The sequence below is a fragment of the Quercus lobata genome, chromosome 5 (assembly GCF_001633185.2).
Source record: "Quercus lobata isolate SW786 chromosome 5, ValleyOak3.0 Primary Assembly, whole genome shotgun sequence".
NCBI lineage: Eukaryota > Viridiplantae > Streptophyta > Magnoliopsida > Fagales > Fagaceae > Quercus > Quercus lobata.
In genome coordinates this window covers 3823549-3839273 of record NC_044908.1, presented here as the reverse complement: position 1 = coordinate 3839273, position 15725 = coordinate 3823549, and the positions used below count along the sequence as shown (strand labels likewise).

Below are 15725 nucleotides of genomic sequence, written 5' to 3'. Positions count from 1 at the left end.
TCAAATTCACTACCAACTAAAGAAAATCTGATTTTAAGATCAAGGTCTAATGATAATCTTTGTCCTTTATGTGAAAGTGCTGTGAAGACATGTACTCACCTATTTTTTAAATGTCCTATTGCTAGAGCAATATGGTTTGCTGGCAAGTGGGGTTTAAAATCAGACAATGCACCAGTAAACTCATGTAAAGATATCATCAAAGTGGTGACATAACTTTTAAAACGTGGGATGTATGGACAAAAGAAGAAATTCTCAAGCTGTCCTTATATATGACCTTCACCTTTGATGGAGAAATCAAATTCTACACAATGGTGGCAAAGCTAAAATTATTGCTACTACCAGGAACATTGAAAATAGGGTCCAAGAATTAGCTTTTGCAATGATAAGTGAAAAGCCATTTAGAGTGAAAGGTAATGCGAAGCACTGGGCCCCCCTACAACAGATTGGATCAAGTTGAATGTAGATGCTGCAATCTCCCATGAGTTTTCCACCTTGGTTGTAGTAGCTAGAGATAACAACAGAGAAATCATTTAAGTATGAGCTAAACTTTATGAGTTGTGCTCTCCTTTACAAGCTGAGGCAGTAACTACTCTATGGGCTCTTCAAATTGCCCTTGAGGAAAAATGGGAGCTGATTATTGTGGAAGGGGATGCAAAAACTTGTATCAAATCTCTAGTGCCTATGAGTTCAAAGGGAAAGCAAGTACACTGGTCCATCTCCACCTTAATCAGAAATAGTTTAAAATTGGACTAGTAGAGAATGTAATGTTGCAGCTCATGCATCTGCTAAGCTAGTTAATTAGTAGTCTTAGAAGGTCCTTTTCTTGTATTAAGTTCAACATTCCTATTGCTATTACTAATATTTGTAGGATTAATTGTTCTTTTTTTGTTTCTTAGTTTTTTCTGTTAATGAAAGTCCATTTTATCAACAATTTTTTTTTTAATAAAAATAAAGATATTTCGATACTAATTAATATAAATGTCATTTTGAAATTACTAGAGAGGTGAGTTCCAGTTAGCTCAATTAGTAAAATCTCTGATAGTTGAATAAGAGACCTAGGGTTCAATCCCCGTTTACACAAAAAATCGATTGATATCTTGGTATGATAATAATGAACTATCATTAGGAGCAGACGCCATAAGTTAAAACTCTTTCAAAAAGGAAAAAAGAAATTACTAGAGAGAGAGAGAGAGAGAGAGAGAGAGAAGGGGGGGGGGGGAGAGAAAATTCACCAAAAAAAAAAAATGTGAAAAAAAAAGTGAGGGTATAATTGGAATTTGGGTCTGATCTGAGTATCTGACACCACACCAAACCCTAACAATTCACATGAGCTTTTTTAGGTAGCCTTAGCCTTTCTTTTTTCTGTTGAATGTTAGCCTTTGACTTTCAGTTTTTTTCTGACTGCAAAAATTGGGTAATCAAGTTACTAAATGGTAGCCTCACCCTTTCAGTTATCTGTCTTGCCAAAATTGCATCTTTGTGTTGTGTGTGTCTTTGTTTTTTTAGTGTAGGGTACCAAACCCTAACAATTCACATGAGCTTTTTTAGGTAGCCTTAGCCTTTCTTTTTTCTGTTGAATGTTAGCCTTTGACTTTCAGTTTTTTTCTGACTGCAAAAATTGGGTAATCAAGTTACTAAATGGTAGCCTCACCCTTTCGGTTATCTGTCTTGCCAAAATTGCATCTTTGTGTTGTGTGTGTCTTTGTTTTTTTAGTGTAGGGTCTTGTTCTGTTTCAGTTTCTTTGCATTTTTTTTTCCTAAGAAGATGGTTTATTTACAGTTGCTTTACTTGTTATATTGTGCACATAAATGACATAATTTATATATTAGTGATTTTATTGTGATTTGATTAATTAGGATGATTTATTTTTCTGCATAAGCTCTGTAAATCTAACACAGAGCTTGTAACACCACAGAATTTGGGTCCTATTAATAAAAGTTTAAGAAAAAGTTTGGAATAGTAAATTTTTTTTTTTTTTTTGGCTAATCATTCTTATATTTATTGACATCTTGCAAAAACTTTAACATTAAAGCTTCAATTTTTATCCATCTTAAGTCATTCCTAGGGAGTTTGTTTACTTAGGTTTTGTTGTCCTTGATTTGGTAGTTGTGCTTTGCTTCTTGTTGTAGCTGCTAGTTTTTTTTGCTGCTTATGTTTAAAGATTTTCTTGGATGAACCTGTATCTAGATAGTTGTTAATGAATTATTATTCATTCATTCATTTATTCTTTTTCATGATATTTTGAGGGAAATTAGAGATGCCTTAGTTTATATCTTAGCAATTTTGAGGTTTGTATGAAATTAATGAGAATTGGCACATTTGCATTAAGAAACAGTGATGATTTTTAATTGGGTTTTCTGAATACTAAATACACTTGGTTTTAAGAAATCCATTGACCTCATTTAAGGGAAAATGTGGGAGATAAACTAGTTAACATGTTAAATTTATTGAAACTATTTTTAATAGCTCTGCATTGATTGAATCTTGGTCTTAGACTAGTCTAGCTATACCCAAGGTATGTTACCATCATGGAAATTGGAGATATACTTTTCACCTCACATACAACTTTTGTCGTAATTGTTCCGATCTTGTTGATACATGGATTGGCAATGTCACTGCATATAAAGCAGATGAACTTGATCTTAAGATTCACCATGTTATGTGAAGTTGGAAACCTTTGAAGTTGCTACATACTCATAGCCTTTTCTCTTGCAAGACATTAGTGGTTCTGAAGTGTCTATGAGATATTCTTAATCTTTTCAGCGTAGGTACACATATTTTAGTTCAGGCAGATGTTAATATTTGTACATAAAATATGTGTACCTACGTTGAAACATTTAAGTATATCACAAGACGAATGTATACCGACACTGAAGATTGTCAGCTTCAAAATAGTTTTTGAACTAGACAGCTTACTTCAGCCAAATGTTAATATTTGTACATTTGAAGCTGCAGATCATTAGGAGGAGTGTTATGCAAATAGTGTATTCAAGGTTCTTGCAGCACTTTATAACGTCAAATTCCTGTCATTTTTTTTCTTGGTCATTCAGAGGTGAGGTCACCTTCTATATTTATTTTTTTGGATAAAGAATATGTTATTCTTGTTCAAATTGCACTTATTCCTACAATAGTGTGATGGAAAAAAGTGAGGTTGAAATTAAAGGCCTAATAGCGGGTTAGAGTCTCATTCCATTCCCAGACATGCATTAGTTTATATCTAGCAATTTTAAATTTGTAGCTGTTGAGTAAATTTAGAAGCATAGCAAAAAGTAGGATTTATAATGGATTTACAGTTATTATGGAGTTGAATGATTAGTGTAGACATTAATGCTGATTCTAAAAATGTGTATCAAGATCAAAACCTACCTTTTGATGGTCCGAAATTAATCTCTCTTTTTTTTCCTCTTCTTCTGTGGTAAACAGATTATTTTTAGCTAATATGTGATATTGTTTGGTTGGAATTTGAAGTGAAATCTACAACTTTGACTGAATGATTGAATTAAAGTTTGAATATGATTTAATTTCTAAATATATGGTGGATATTTATATAGATACTTGAATTGGATAGGTTGGGACAATTTTTTGTTGATCTGTATAGTCACTTTATCATTTGTCTTTGAACATGATGTTGAAGAACAGTATAATGTTGATATTTTCATGAACAATTTTGGTTCTGACATTTAATATGTCTCAGTAGGAGAATGCATGTATTGATAGACATTATTAACAACCCAGTGGGGTTGGCCGAGTGTTTGGGCACTCGGTCTCAAAGTGGCTGTCTTGGATTTAACTAGGAGCTCTCTAATTCAAGTCCAGGCACCAGCATTTTAAAAAAACTCCCTGGGCCAGCGATTTACCCCACTATGGGCCCACCCGTCGAGGACAGTGATTAGTCTCTCGTTGAAAATTTTGAGGAAATATTGTGGGAAACCAAAAAAAAAAAAGATAGACATTATTAACAGATACACAATGTCTGGCCAAGAGAAGGTGAGATGTGAATGTGATCCTCTTTCAACCGGGGTCTTTATCACTATCTGCATATGTTGATGCAAATTGGGTAGGAAATCTGTTTGATAGAAGATCAACACCAGGCTTCATTGTTTTCCTTGGCTGCAACCCTATCAGTATGTATGTTTCTTCCTCACGCACTTATGATCTGGTGTGATAATGTCTCTGCACTAGCTATCGCCTCAAATCCTGTTTTCCTCACAAGGATCTACAAAGACCTCAAAGTAAAATATATCTCAAGCCAGGATCAGATTGCAGATGTTCTTACCAAGGGCCTTCCTTATCAAAAACAAACTCATGGTTACTTTGGTGTCCATTTGTTTGAGGGGGTATGTTATCGATCCTACTTTACCAAAGGAAATTGTAACATGATTATAGTGGCAATCAGTTTAGACTGTTGTAATTTGTGAAAGATTAGTTCAACATGTTATACGTTTATAACTACCATTCTAGTTTAGCAATTAAGCCAGCAACCATCTTTTGGTATAGCAGTTAGTGTAGTGAAGCTTGCATTGTTTGTTACCAGCTATCAAAGGCACACGTGTAGTCTATAGATCAAATGTTCTCTGTGATTAATGTAGTTCACTCTCAAATTCATTTTGTTCTTCTCTCAATTATATCATTTAGTTCTCTGCAGTCTGCACACATTTTCTGCCTTTAGTTTTTGCGTAAAATCTTTTACTACAACAATTCTTTTAGGTGCATCAAAATCCAAGTTTTGTATTAGTGGCTCATTTCTCAGGCTCCGCCTGGGAGGAGGGAATAGAATGGAATGGAAAAGAATAAAAAGAATAATTTTAGAATATTTTTCTCTTCTCTTGTTTGGGAGTTTTAATGGAGGGAATGGAAAGTCCATTCCCTTATTTGGAAGTTTAAGTGAGAGGAAATGGAATAGGTAGGAGGGAACACTCATTCCTCTCTATTCCCCTAAAATCTTAAATTTTCATTCCCCTCGAAATTGGCAGGAATGGGAGGGAATGAAATTTGATTTAATAATTTTTTTTACTAAAACTCTTAAAATACTCCTATATATTCAACCATTTATTTTAAAATAGGGGTCTAATAGTAATATTATCATAAAATGATTCCATTCCATTCTTTCCATGTTGCTCCCAAACAGGATTACTTACATTCCATTCATTTTCATTCATTTCCATTCTTTTATTTTAAAACATCCAATTAAGGTTACTTAATTCCATTCTATTCCATTCTTTTCCATTCCTTTCCCTTATTTAAATACATACCATTTCATTCTATTCTTTTCCATTCTCTTATGACCATCTCATTCCATTCCATTCCCTTATGAACTTTCAAGTGGAGTCTTAGTCTTCGTTTGGGAGGAGGGAATGGAAATGAATGAAAAGAATCATTTTAGAATATTCTTTCATTCCCTTATTTGGGAGTTTTAATGGAGGGAATGAAAAGCTCATTCCCTTATTTGGGAATTTAAGTAGGAGGGAACACTCATTCCTCTTTATTCCCTTAAAACCTCAAATTTTCATTCCTCCCGAAATTGGGAGGAATGGGAGAGAATGAAATTAGATTTAATGATTTTTTTGCTAAAACTCTCAAAATACCCCTATATATTCAATTCTTTATTTCAAAATAGGGGTCTAATAGTAATATTGTCATAAAATGATTCCATTCCATTCTCTCCATGTTGCTCCCAAATAAGATTACTTACATTCCATTAATTTTCATTCGTTTCCATTCTTTTATTTTAAAACATCCAATCAAGGTTAGTTAATTCCATTCCATTCCATTCTTTTCAGTTCCTTTCCCTTTATTTAAATACATTCCATTCCTTTCCATTTCCTTATAATCATTCTATTTCATTCTATTCCCTTCTCTTATGAACTCCCAAACGGAGTCTCAATATTCCGTTGAGTATGATGCAAAAACTCCAAAGCTAGGGAGACAGGTTCCAATATGAGATCTTCACACCTGTAAATATTGATTAATTGCCATGTTAAACAAAAACAATGAACTCTTAAAAAATTCAATGCCACAACTTTAATATAACCGTACATTAAAAAAAAAAAATTTGAAACTTTATTAAGAAAACAAAAGGGTACTCTCCTTTAAACATCTTTGAATAATTGGTAATATATAAGAGATGCACCATGCACTATAGTATCTAAAGCTTCAAAAATTAGGGAAAAGTGGTTGGATTTTCGAAGGTTTGCTCAATTGCTATCCAAACTGTTTTGGCCAACCACAAGCATTCTTTCTAGCCTTAAATCTTTTCAACCAGTAACTATCTCTACTCACATTAGATCCTTTTAAGCTCAACAAAACTAAACATTGACCATTAGTTGTAATTGTGCCCAAACTTTAAATTCAGTCCATCAGAACACCAATAAGGCATGTCATTTCCATGAGACGCCCCAGCTGATCTAATCCCAACCTAAAATTTGTATAAGCATATCTAAAACAGCAGCACAAAAGATTTTGACACAAGTGTGACAGTATCGTTCTATAGTCAATCCTTCTAGCAGTATCAACTTGTGATAGCAACAATTAATTTAAACAAGCACATAAAAAATCTTGATATTGCTTGTATTATTTTGGAATAATTTGTATATGTAAGTGATGGAATCCTCTAGGGAGGACATGGCAGAATAGGATGCGGTAGGATAGTACCATGACTACACATGTTAGGTCAGAAATTTTCTGAACCACTGGATTGAGTTTGACACCTGCACAATAGACTTTGTTTGATGGGGAACGGAGCTTTGCTGAAGGTTGATGCAACCTATGTTGTGCATAAAAAGCAGAAAGCACTCTAATGCTTAAGTTAGTTCCATACTTAACAATAGAGATAAGGAAGACCATAAAAGGACTATAACCATGAATGTATAAACCAGTCCAGTGCTTAGGACATAAGGCAAGCAAAGAGGGAGAGAGATATAGGGTGAGTTTGGTTCAGCTTTTTGAAAAAGTGCATAATGAAAAAGTGGAGTTTTGTAAAAGTGCATAATGAAAAAGTGGAGTTTCAAAAAGCTGAGTGTTTGGTAAAAACTGTTAAAAAGTGCATAATGAAAAAGTGGAGTTTTGTAAAAGTGCATAATGAAAAAGTGGAGTTTCAAAAAGCTGAGTGTTTGGTAAAAACTGTTAAAAAGTGCATAATGAAAAAGCTGAGTGTTTGGTAAAAACTGTTAAAAGTGGCTTTTTGAGGGGTAAATGACCAAAAAGGACAATGTATATATAAGGGAATTTATTTCAAACTTTTTTTTTTTTTGGTGGATGTGAGTTTATTTCATACTTATTAAATCATCTATTTCATATACTTACTAAACAATAATAATAATAATAATAATATTAATTAAATCTAAATAATTTCCATCAACATGAAGCACAAAATAAAAATGTAAAAAGATGATAAAATATACATCAATAATCTAAGTTTAAATTGTACTACATAAAAATGTAAAAACATATAAAATACATATCAATAATCTAAGTTTAAATTGTACAACACAAAAATGTAAAAAAGACGATAAAATACATACCAATAACCCAAGTTTAAATTGTACTACAGGATATTATAAAAAAAAGACAACTACTAATTCTTATCCCCCCAAATGGAATTAGCAAGTTGAATCTGTTCCACACAAAGATTACAAAAAGTAGTGGTCCAGCTTGACGATCAGATTAGTGAATTTTTGAGAGAATAAGTTCGTAAAAGTAGCATCCTGTGTTGTAAAATCCACCAACAAACACAATCTGCCACATTGTCCTGGGAATTACAGAAAGACTAAAAGGGTAAACAACAAGGAACATCCAATATTACTCTTGTAGGAAATAATATAACCAATAATATAAATAAGAGCTTACATAGAATTTCTTGCTCAAAATCTATACCAAATACTCTTTTATGCTTTGGTTGGCCATAAATGAGAGAATGCAGACTCAGTTTTTGGTGCAATGCACATTTAAATAGATCCATGTATATTCCATCAAACAATTGAGAAAAGTGCAGTAGTTCATAGTTATATTTGATATAGGATCGAGATATTTGGCATAGTTGATTGCAGGATGCAGAATGCTACTACATTAACGAGATGGTGACCATGTAAATGAGAGGATGGAATTCTTAATAACAAGATAGGAATATTTGCAACTACCTTCTATAACCTGAGGTTATAGATAAGTAGTAAAAGATTCAGGAATGAATTTCTGTTAAAGAAATTGTTATTCTACAAATTCATAGGAGAAAAGTTAGACAAAATCTTCTCATGTTAATGAAAGTTATATCTGACAGAGATGGAGAGTTTAAAAATTGGAGATCTTGTATTAGGTTCAAGAATCAAGAAGTGAACGAAAGACCATGTAGATAGAACCAGTTGTAAAGTGTGCAAGTAAAAGGCTGACTAGTTGATGTCCATTCAAGGGGTCAAATATAGTCCCATAAAGTATTCTATTTCATGGATAACTTAAAACTACAAAGATATTTGCCTGCATCATTAAAAATACAAAGATATTTGATTTAAACTCCCACTAAAGCTTGTCTCAAAGCTAAGGTATCTGACAAGCTAACTGAACTGTAAATGCCCCTAAATTCTTCTTGTCCAACCAAACAAAAGTTAGAGAAACACATTTCATGCACCAGAGAACATGTATATATTCCAATCAGCAAGATCCGAAAACAATACCCATTATATATTCATCAAACTAACACTTCATTATATATTCCAATCAGCAAAAACAAATAACAAAACAAGTAAAGGAACAATACCCATTCATAGCAAGATTCGAAATTTTTTTCCCACACTCGGTAAAAAAAAAAAAAAAAAAAAATCAGATCATTGTTGGTACCTGGTTTTTGGTAGCAGATCAGTGTTTTTGGTACCTGAGAAATCAAAACCCACACACCAAAAGTGAGAAATCAACCAAAGAACAGAGAAATCAAACCCAGATCCATGAGAAATCTACCAAAGAACAGAGAAATCAAAACCAAAAAAACCCAAATCAGACCCATGAGAATCAACCCAGGTTCGGTCCAAATCAAAACAACCCATACCCATGACAAATCAACCCAAAGAACACACAGAAAAATCATTACCCATAAAACAAACCACAATCCAAAACTACAGAAAAAGACTTACGGAGAGGAAGAACCAGAAAGAAAGAAAGAAAGAAAGAAGAAGAAGAGGAAGACGAAGCGGAAGAAGAAAAGGAAGACAAAGAAAAAAGACAGAGAGAGTAGAGAGACTTACGAAGGCAGAGCAAGGTAGAGAGAACAGATTTCAGCGTCAAATGCGAAGGGAGAGCAGAGATGAGAGATGAGGGGCGACTTTCTGCTGGGTAAAATGGTCTTTTTGCCCATTGCAACGGTAATATGACAAAACGCGCACAGCGCGTTTTGATTTATGGAGCCCGTCCTCATCATTTTGCTTCCGCGTTTTGCCCTCACATTTTTATAAAAGTTCAAAACGCAACTTTTATAAAAAAGTTGCGTTTTGAGCTTACCAAACGCAAAACTGGGCTACGCGTTTTTGAAAACGCCCTTTTTGGGCTCAAAAAGTGGAACCAAACGGGCTCATAATAGAGAGCCCGTGGGCTTCCCAGTAGCCCTTAGTGCATCCATTAACAAAAGGCAATTTTAAAATGGAACCATTTGGATGTAGTCAATCATGGATTTTTTTTTTTGGTAGGATGAGTCATTCGTGGATTTGGATGGGTGGGAATTGGAGGGGAAGTAAAAAATTGAAAGGAAGAAATGGAGGCAAAATGAAATGAACCAAAAGAATGTTTAAGGGGCATTTTTGTCCTATAATACAATAATTGACTTGTTTCTATGCTTTATGACACTCATCCACTTGTTGACTTCATCTTCAATTCCCCTAAAAGTAGGGTCATTTAGGTAAATTAGTATAGCCTTAACGGATGCCTAGACCATTCATTAACAAAAGCCAATTTTAAAATGGAACCATTTGGATGCAGTCATTTGTGGAGATTTTTATTTTTATTTGTTATGAAGAGTCATTCATGGAGTTGGATGGGTGGGAACAGGGAAGGAAGTGAAAAATTGAAAGAAAGAAACCAAGCTAAAATAAAATGAACTAAGAGAAGGGCTTAAGGGGCATTTATGTCCTATCATTCAATAATGGGCTTGTTTCTATGCCTTATTGACACTCCCACCTACGGGTGTTCATGGTGTGGTTTTAAACCATTTTTAGCACTACACTTTGCGGTGTAATTTGGCCAAACCATCATTGCATCGCGCCTCAGTTTTGCGATCACATTTGCGGTGCAGTGCGGTGTATAATATATGGTTTGGTTGGTTTTGGGGTAATATATTTTTCAAAATTTTGGACTGGATTGGCCTAACCCAAAATTGATTTTTCCTTTGCTTTGGGCCAAATTTGAATAGTTGGGCTAGTTTTCCTCTATTTTGGGCTGACTTTTCCTAATCAACACATGCTAGGTTGGTTTTGGTTAGCCCAAAGTTTTGTTTTTGTTTTTTATTTTCCTTTTAAAAAAATGGTGCTTGACAATGACATGACAGTATAACACAATCCTAGATTGCACCATCAGTAACTTAGTAGCTTTTAAACAAAACAAAAACTTGTAAGACAAAACAAGTATTACAAACGTCAATTACTAGTTTACCATTAATAACCATGACAATATGACAAGTTAATATATATATATATATATATATATATATATAACAAAAAAAGTAACACAAATATATACAAGACAATACACACACTCACACATAAAACCACACCGTACCATCCTGTGCGGTGTGATTCATTGGTTGCAGTGCGATACAATTACTCCATTTTGTGGGTGGTTTTGGTCGATTTAGGTGTGGTCATGTGGTTTGGTGAACACCCTTGATTGTTGACTTCATCTTCAGTTCTCCATAAAAATAGGATCATTTAAGTAAATTAGCATAGCCTTATGGCCCTTACCGAATGTCTTTAGGACAACCTTTAACAGAAGCCCTATTAATATATTTAGGACTTTTAAAAACACAAATTTCATAGACCCAAATATAGTGGCCCAATTCACGAAAGCTTTAATCTAAAACTAACATTGGCATAGTTCACCAAATATAAACATTGTATAATGAAAAAAAAAAAAAAAAAAAAACCCTAATAGGGTGAACTAGAAGGGATTGAGATCATATGCAATTGCACTATGCAATTAACTCCATTTCTTCACAATTTTTATTTTACATTTTTAATTTTAACTTTTTACTTCTTTCTAATATTTTTTTTATTTAATGATTGAGATTAAAAGTTACTTTTTCCAACTCTTAAATTCTTAATCTCAACCTTGTAATTGCACCATGTGCAATTCTCAATCCAACTAGAAGTTGGGTCTGATCTGACACCCCACCAAACAATCCACGCGAGTCTGATCTGACACCCCACCCAATATTTCACATGAAGTCAGTCAGAAAACCTTTATATAGCCTTTCTTTATTTTTCTTGCTGAATCGTAGCCTCAGCCTTTCAGTTATTGTCTGTCTCCCTAAATTGGGTAAAATGGTAGCCTCACTCTTTCACTTATTGTCTCTGTGTGTGATCACTTTGAGTTTCTTTACAGTTGCTTTGCTTGTCATATTGCCTCTGTGAACTGCCCTAATTCATTGTCATAAATATATATATATATATATATATATGTGTGTGTGTGTGTGTGACAATTTTACTGTGATTTGATTAATTTGAATTATTTATTTTCCTGCATAAGCTTTATCTAACTCCGATCTTGTGACACCATTGAATTTGGATCCTTTAAATAAAAATTTAAAAAAAAGTTTGGAATTGTCACCCATTTAGATTTAGATCTATGTTAATACAAATAATATTAAAAAAAAAAAAAAAAGGTTAGATTTGCTTTTGACCTAGTATCTGTTAAAATGTAAATATGTAACGTTTTTACCCTTAAGAGTACATTTTAGATTTAGCACTATGTTAATACAAAAAAACAAACAAGTTAGATTTGTTTTTGACTTAGTATCATGTAATCATCATTTTATTTTTTGGGTAATCATTGTTGTCTCTTTTGAATTATTACAAGAGTTGCAGAGATTCCATTTAAGCTAAAATCCGTGTATATAATTGCATGAATAGCGTAGGCTCTTATTAAATAAAAATTTGATGGTAAAGAATGGAGTGGTGATTAAGTACACCTTCATTTATTCTTAATGATTTTTTTACCATCAAATTTTCATTTATGCCAAAATCTGCCTGAAATTGATGAAAACATGAGAAAGATTTAAGCTAAAATTGCAAAAGGGTTTGTTGGTTTATTTAGTGAAATTCTGTTTAAGCTAAAACCATCAGTTTGGTATAAGACTTTGTTGTTGTTGTTGTACATAGCTTTCTTGTATTTTTCTCTTCATGCATTTCTGAGTGTTTGAAATGATACAATGTGGACTTGCTTGCAAAAATTTTAACATTAGAGCTTCAATTTTTATCTTCTCAAGTCATTCCCTAGGAGTTTGTTTACTTGAGTTTTGTTGTCCTTGATTTAGTAGTTGTTGTTTGCTTGTTGTTGTAGACGCTTTAATGCTGTGTTGTTTCCACAGATTTTGTGCTAGGTGATCGAACGGTTTTGTTTGCTGCTTGTGGTTGCAGATTTGTTTGGATGAACTGATGTATCTAATTCCTTGTTAATGAATTATTACTTGTTCATTTTTTTTTCCATGAAATTTTGAGGGAAATTGGAGATGCCTTATTTTATATCTTAGCAATTTTGTGGTTCGTATGAAAATAAAGAGAACTGGTTAAAAAAATGTGGTTATTTTTTAATTGGGTTTTCCGATTTCCACGTACACTTGGTTTTAAGAAATCCATTCACCTCATTTTAATGGAAATTGGAGAAATTAGTAATTATTGAAACTATTTTCAATACCTCTGCATTGGTTGAATCCTTGTTTTGGACTAGTCTAGTTATACCAAAGACATGTTACCACCATGGAAATTGGAGATATACTTTTCGCCTAACGTACAACTTTTGCCATAACTGTTCTGATCTTGTTGATACATAAATTGGCAATGTCACCGTGCGTAAAGTGGATGAACTCAATCTCAGGATTCACAGTGATGTATGGGGTTGGAAACCTTCGAAGTTGCTACATAGTCATGTTAATTTCTCTTGCAAGACATTAGTGGATCTAGAGTATCTATGTGATATGCTTAAACGTTTCAGCGCAGGTACTCATATTTTTGTTCAGGCAGATGTTACTATTTGTACGAAAAAAAAGTGTATCTACGTTTAAACGTTTTAAGTGTATCACAAGATTAATGTGTACCTATGCTAAAGAACTTCAGCTTTATAAAACTTTTTGAACTAGACAACTTAGTTCAGGCAGATGTTAATATTTGTGAATTTGAAGCTGAAGATCATTGAATGTTATGCAGATAGGGTATTCAAGCTTCTTGCAGCACTCTATGAGGTCATATTCCTGTAAGTTTTTTCTAGTCACTCAGAGGTGAGGTCCCTTTATTTATTCAGTACGTGTTATTAAATAATATTTTATTCTTGTTCAAATTGCACTTCTTCCTCCAACAATAATGGAATGGAAAACGTAAGGTCATAATTAAAGGTCTAATAGCCGGTTAAAGTCTTATTCCATTCCCAGAAATGCATTAGTTTATATCTTAGAAGTTTTGAATTTGGAGTTGTTTAGCAGATTTAGAAACATAGCAGAAAGTAGGATTTATGAAGGATTTACTGTTAGTATGGAGCTCAATGAATATGATTAAATTTCTAAATATATGGTGGATAATTATATATATATACTTGAATGGATAGGTTGGGACAATTTTTTGTTGATCTGTATAGTCACTTTATCATTTGTGTTTGAACATGATATTGAAGAACAATATACCCGTAATATTTCCATGAACAACTTTGGTTCTGACTTTAATGTCTCAGTAAGAGAATGCATGTATTGACAAACATTATTAACAGTCAATGCAATGTATGGCAGAGGGAAGGTATGATGTCATCCTCTTTCAACCTGGGTCTTTATCCCTAACTGCATATGCCGATGAAAATTGGGCTGGGAATCCCTTTCATAGAAGATCTACAAAAGGCTTCATTGTTTTCCTTGGCCACAATCCTATCAGTAGGTGTGTTTCTTTCCCACTCACATATGATCTGGTGTGATAAAGTCTCTTCACTAGCTATTGCCTCAAATCCTGTTTTCCACGCTAGAACAAAACATATTGAAGTTTGACTTCCACTTTGTCCAAGAATTTGTGGTCTGCAAAGGCCTCAAAGGTAAATTTACCTCAAGCCAGGACCAGATTGCAGATGTTCTTACCAAATGCCTTCGTCTAAAAACTCATGGTTACTCCAGTCCCCCCCATTCATTTGATGGGGGATGTTAGTGATCCTACTTTACTGAAGGAAATTGGTACATGATTATAGTGAAACTTGATCATTGAAGACTGTTGAAATTTGTTACAGATTAGTTCAGCTTGTTATAACTACAATTCTATTATAGCAGTCAACCCTGCAACCATCTTTTGGTATGGCAGTTAAGTGTAGTTAATCTTGCATTGTTTGTTACCAGCTATCAAAGGCACATTTGTAGTCTAGAGCAAGTCTTTAAATACTTATGTACATGTTCTCTATGATTAATGCAATTCACTTTCAAATTCATTTTGTTCTTCTCTCAATTCTGTCTCTTAGTTTTCTGCATTCATTTTCTTCATAATTGCCACAGCAAAGCTTTAAGGAGCATCAAAATCCAAGTGATGAATGGTGTTTATATTAGAGGCTCCTTTCTTAAAATTCTTTTTATAGATTGGGTGACCATTAAAGATAGGTTAACAACCAAGGATAGGATTGCTGAATGGGGTTACACAGGAGACTGCTAATGCATTTTTCGTGGGGTCATCATAGAAAGCAGAAACCACGTTTTCTTTGAATGTTCCTTCACCAAAAGGATTTGGTTCACTGTCGTGAGCTATTGCCTAGTAGGCCAGTACCACAAGCAGTGTGCAAATGGCAAGATAACATCAGTTGGGCAGACATCACTTGGAAGGGGAAGAGCTTGAGAGTATTACTTTGTAAGGTTGCTCTCTAGGCTACAGTGTACCATTTTTGGTCTCAAAGAAATGCACTCATCCATAATGGCCAAATATGGACTGAGGAGCAAACTGTGGGGAGGATCAAAAAAGATGTTAAAGGCAGGATTGAAGCAAATTCAGGCTTCCAAAGATCAACTCTAAATACTGTACTTTGCTATAAGTGGGGGGCTCAATCCTAATCTTGTCCTTGTTTGATCAATAGGATTTCTGTTATGAAGCTGTTCTAGGCTTTCTGGCTAGTATTTTGTTTCCTGTTTCTAATTGGGAAGGGTTAGTTTGTAGTCCCTCCTTGTTAGTGTCAGTCCTTGCTTGGTGTCTTTGTTTGGCTTTGCTAACTTGCGAGGCTGTGTTTTTTGTAAACTTTGGTTTTGTCGGTAATAAGAAGTTTCTGATTGATCCAAAAAAAAAAAAAACCCTAGTATGATGCTAAACTCCAAAGCTGGGGAGATAGCTACCAACATGAGATCACCTGCAAATATTGATAGATTGCCATGTTAAACAAAAACAATGAACTCTAAAAAAATGATGGAAAATTTTTTAAGTGTACTTTTTTTTTTTATGATGGAAATTTTATTAAGAGAGATGCACCACACAATATGAAAAGATTCAAATTAAGGAAAAATGATTGGATTTTTGAAGGTTTGCTCAATTGC

The 15725-nt window shown here is 33.7% G+C and overlaps 1 long non-coding RNA gene across 2 annotated transcripts; it reads left to right on the top strand.

Moving 5' to 3' along the window:
• The first annotated feature begins 11339 nt into the window (after nucleotides 1–11339).
• On the top strand, nucleotides 11340–14658 carry LOC115988597. Of its 2 annotated transcripts, none has more exons than XR_004091590.1 (2): nucleotides 11340–13438; nucleotides 13965–14658. It is a non-coding gene; the product is annotated as an uncharacterized LOC115988597 (long non-coding RNA). The 2 variants fall into 2 exon arrangements; XR_004091589.1 differs by having other exon boundaries at nucleotides 11340–13463.
• The last annotated feature ends 1067 nt before the right edge of the window (nucleotides 14659–15725 follow it).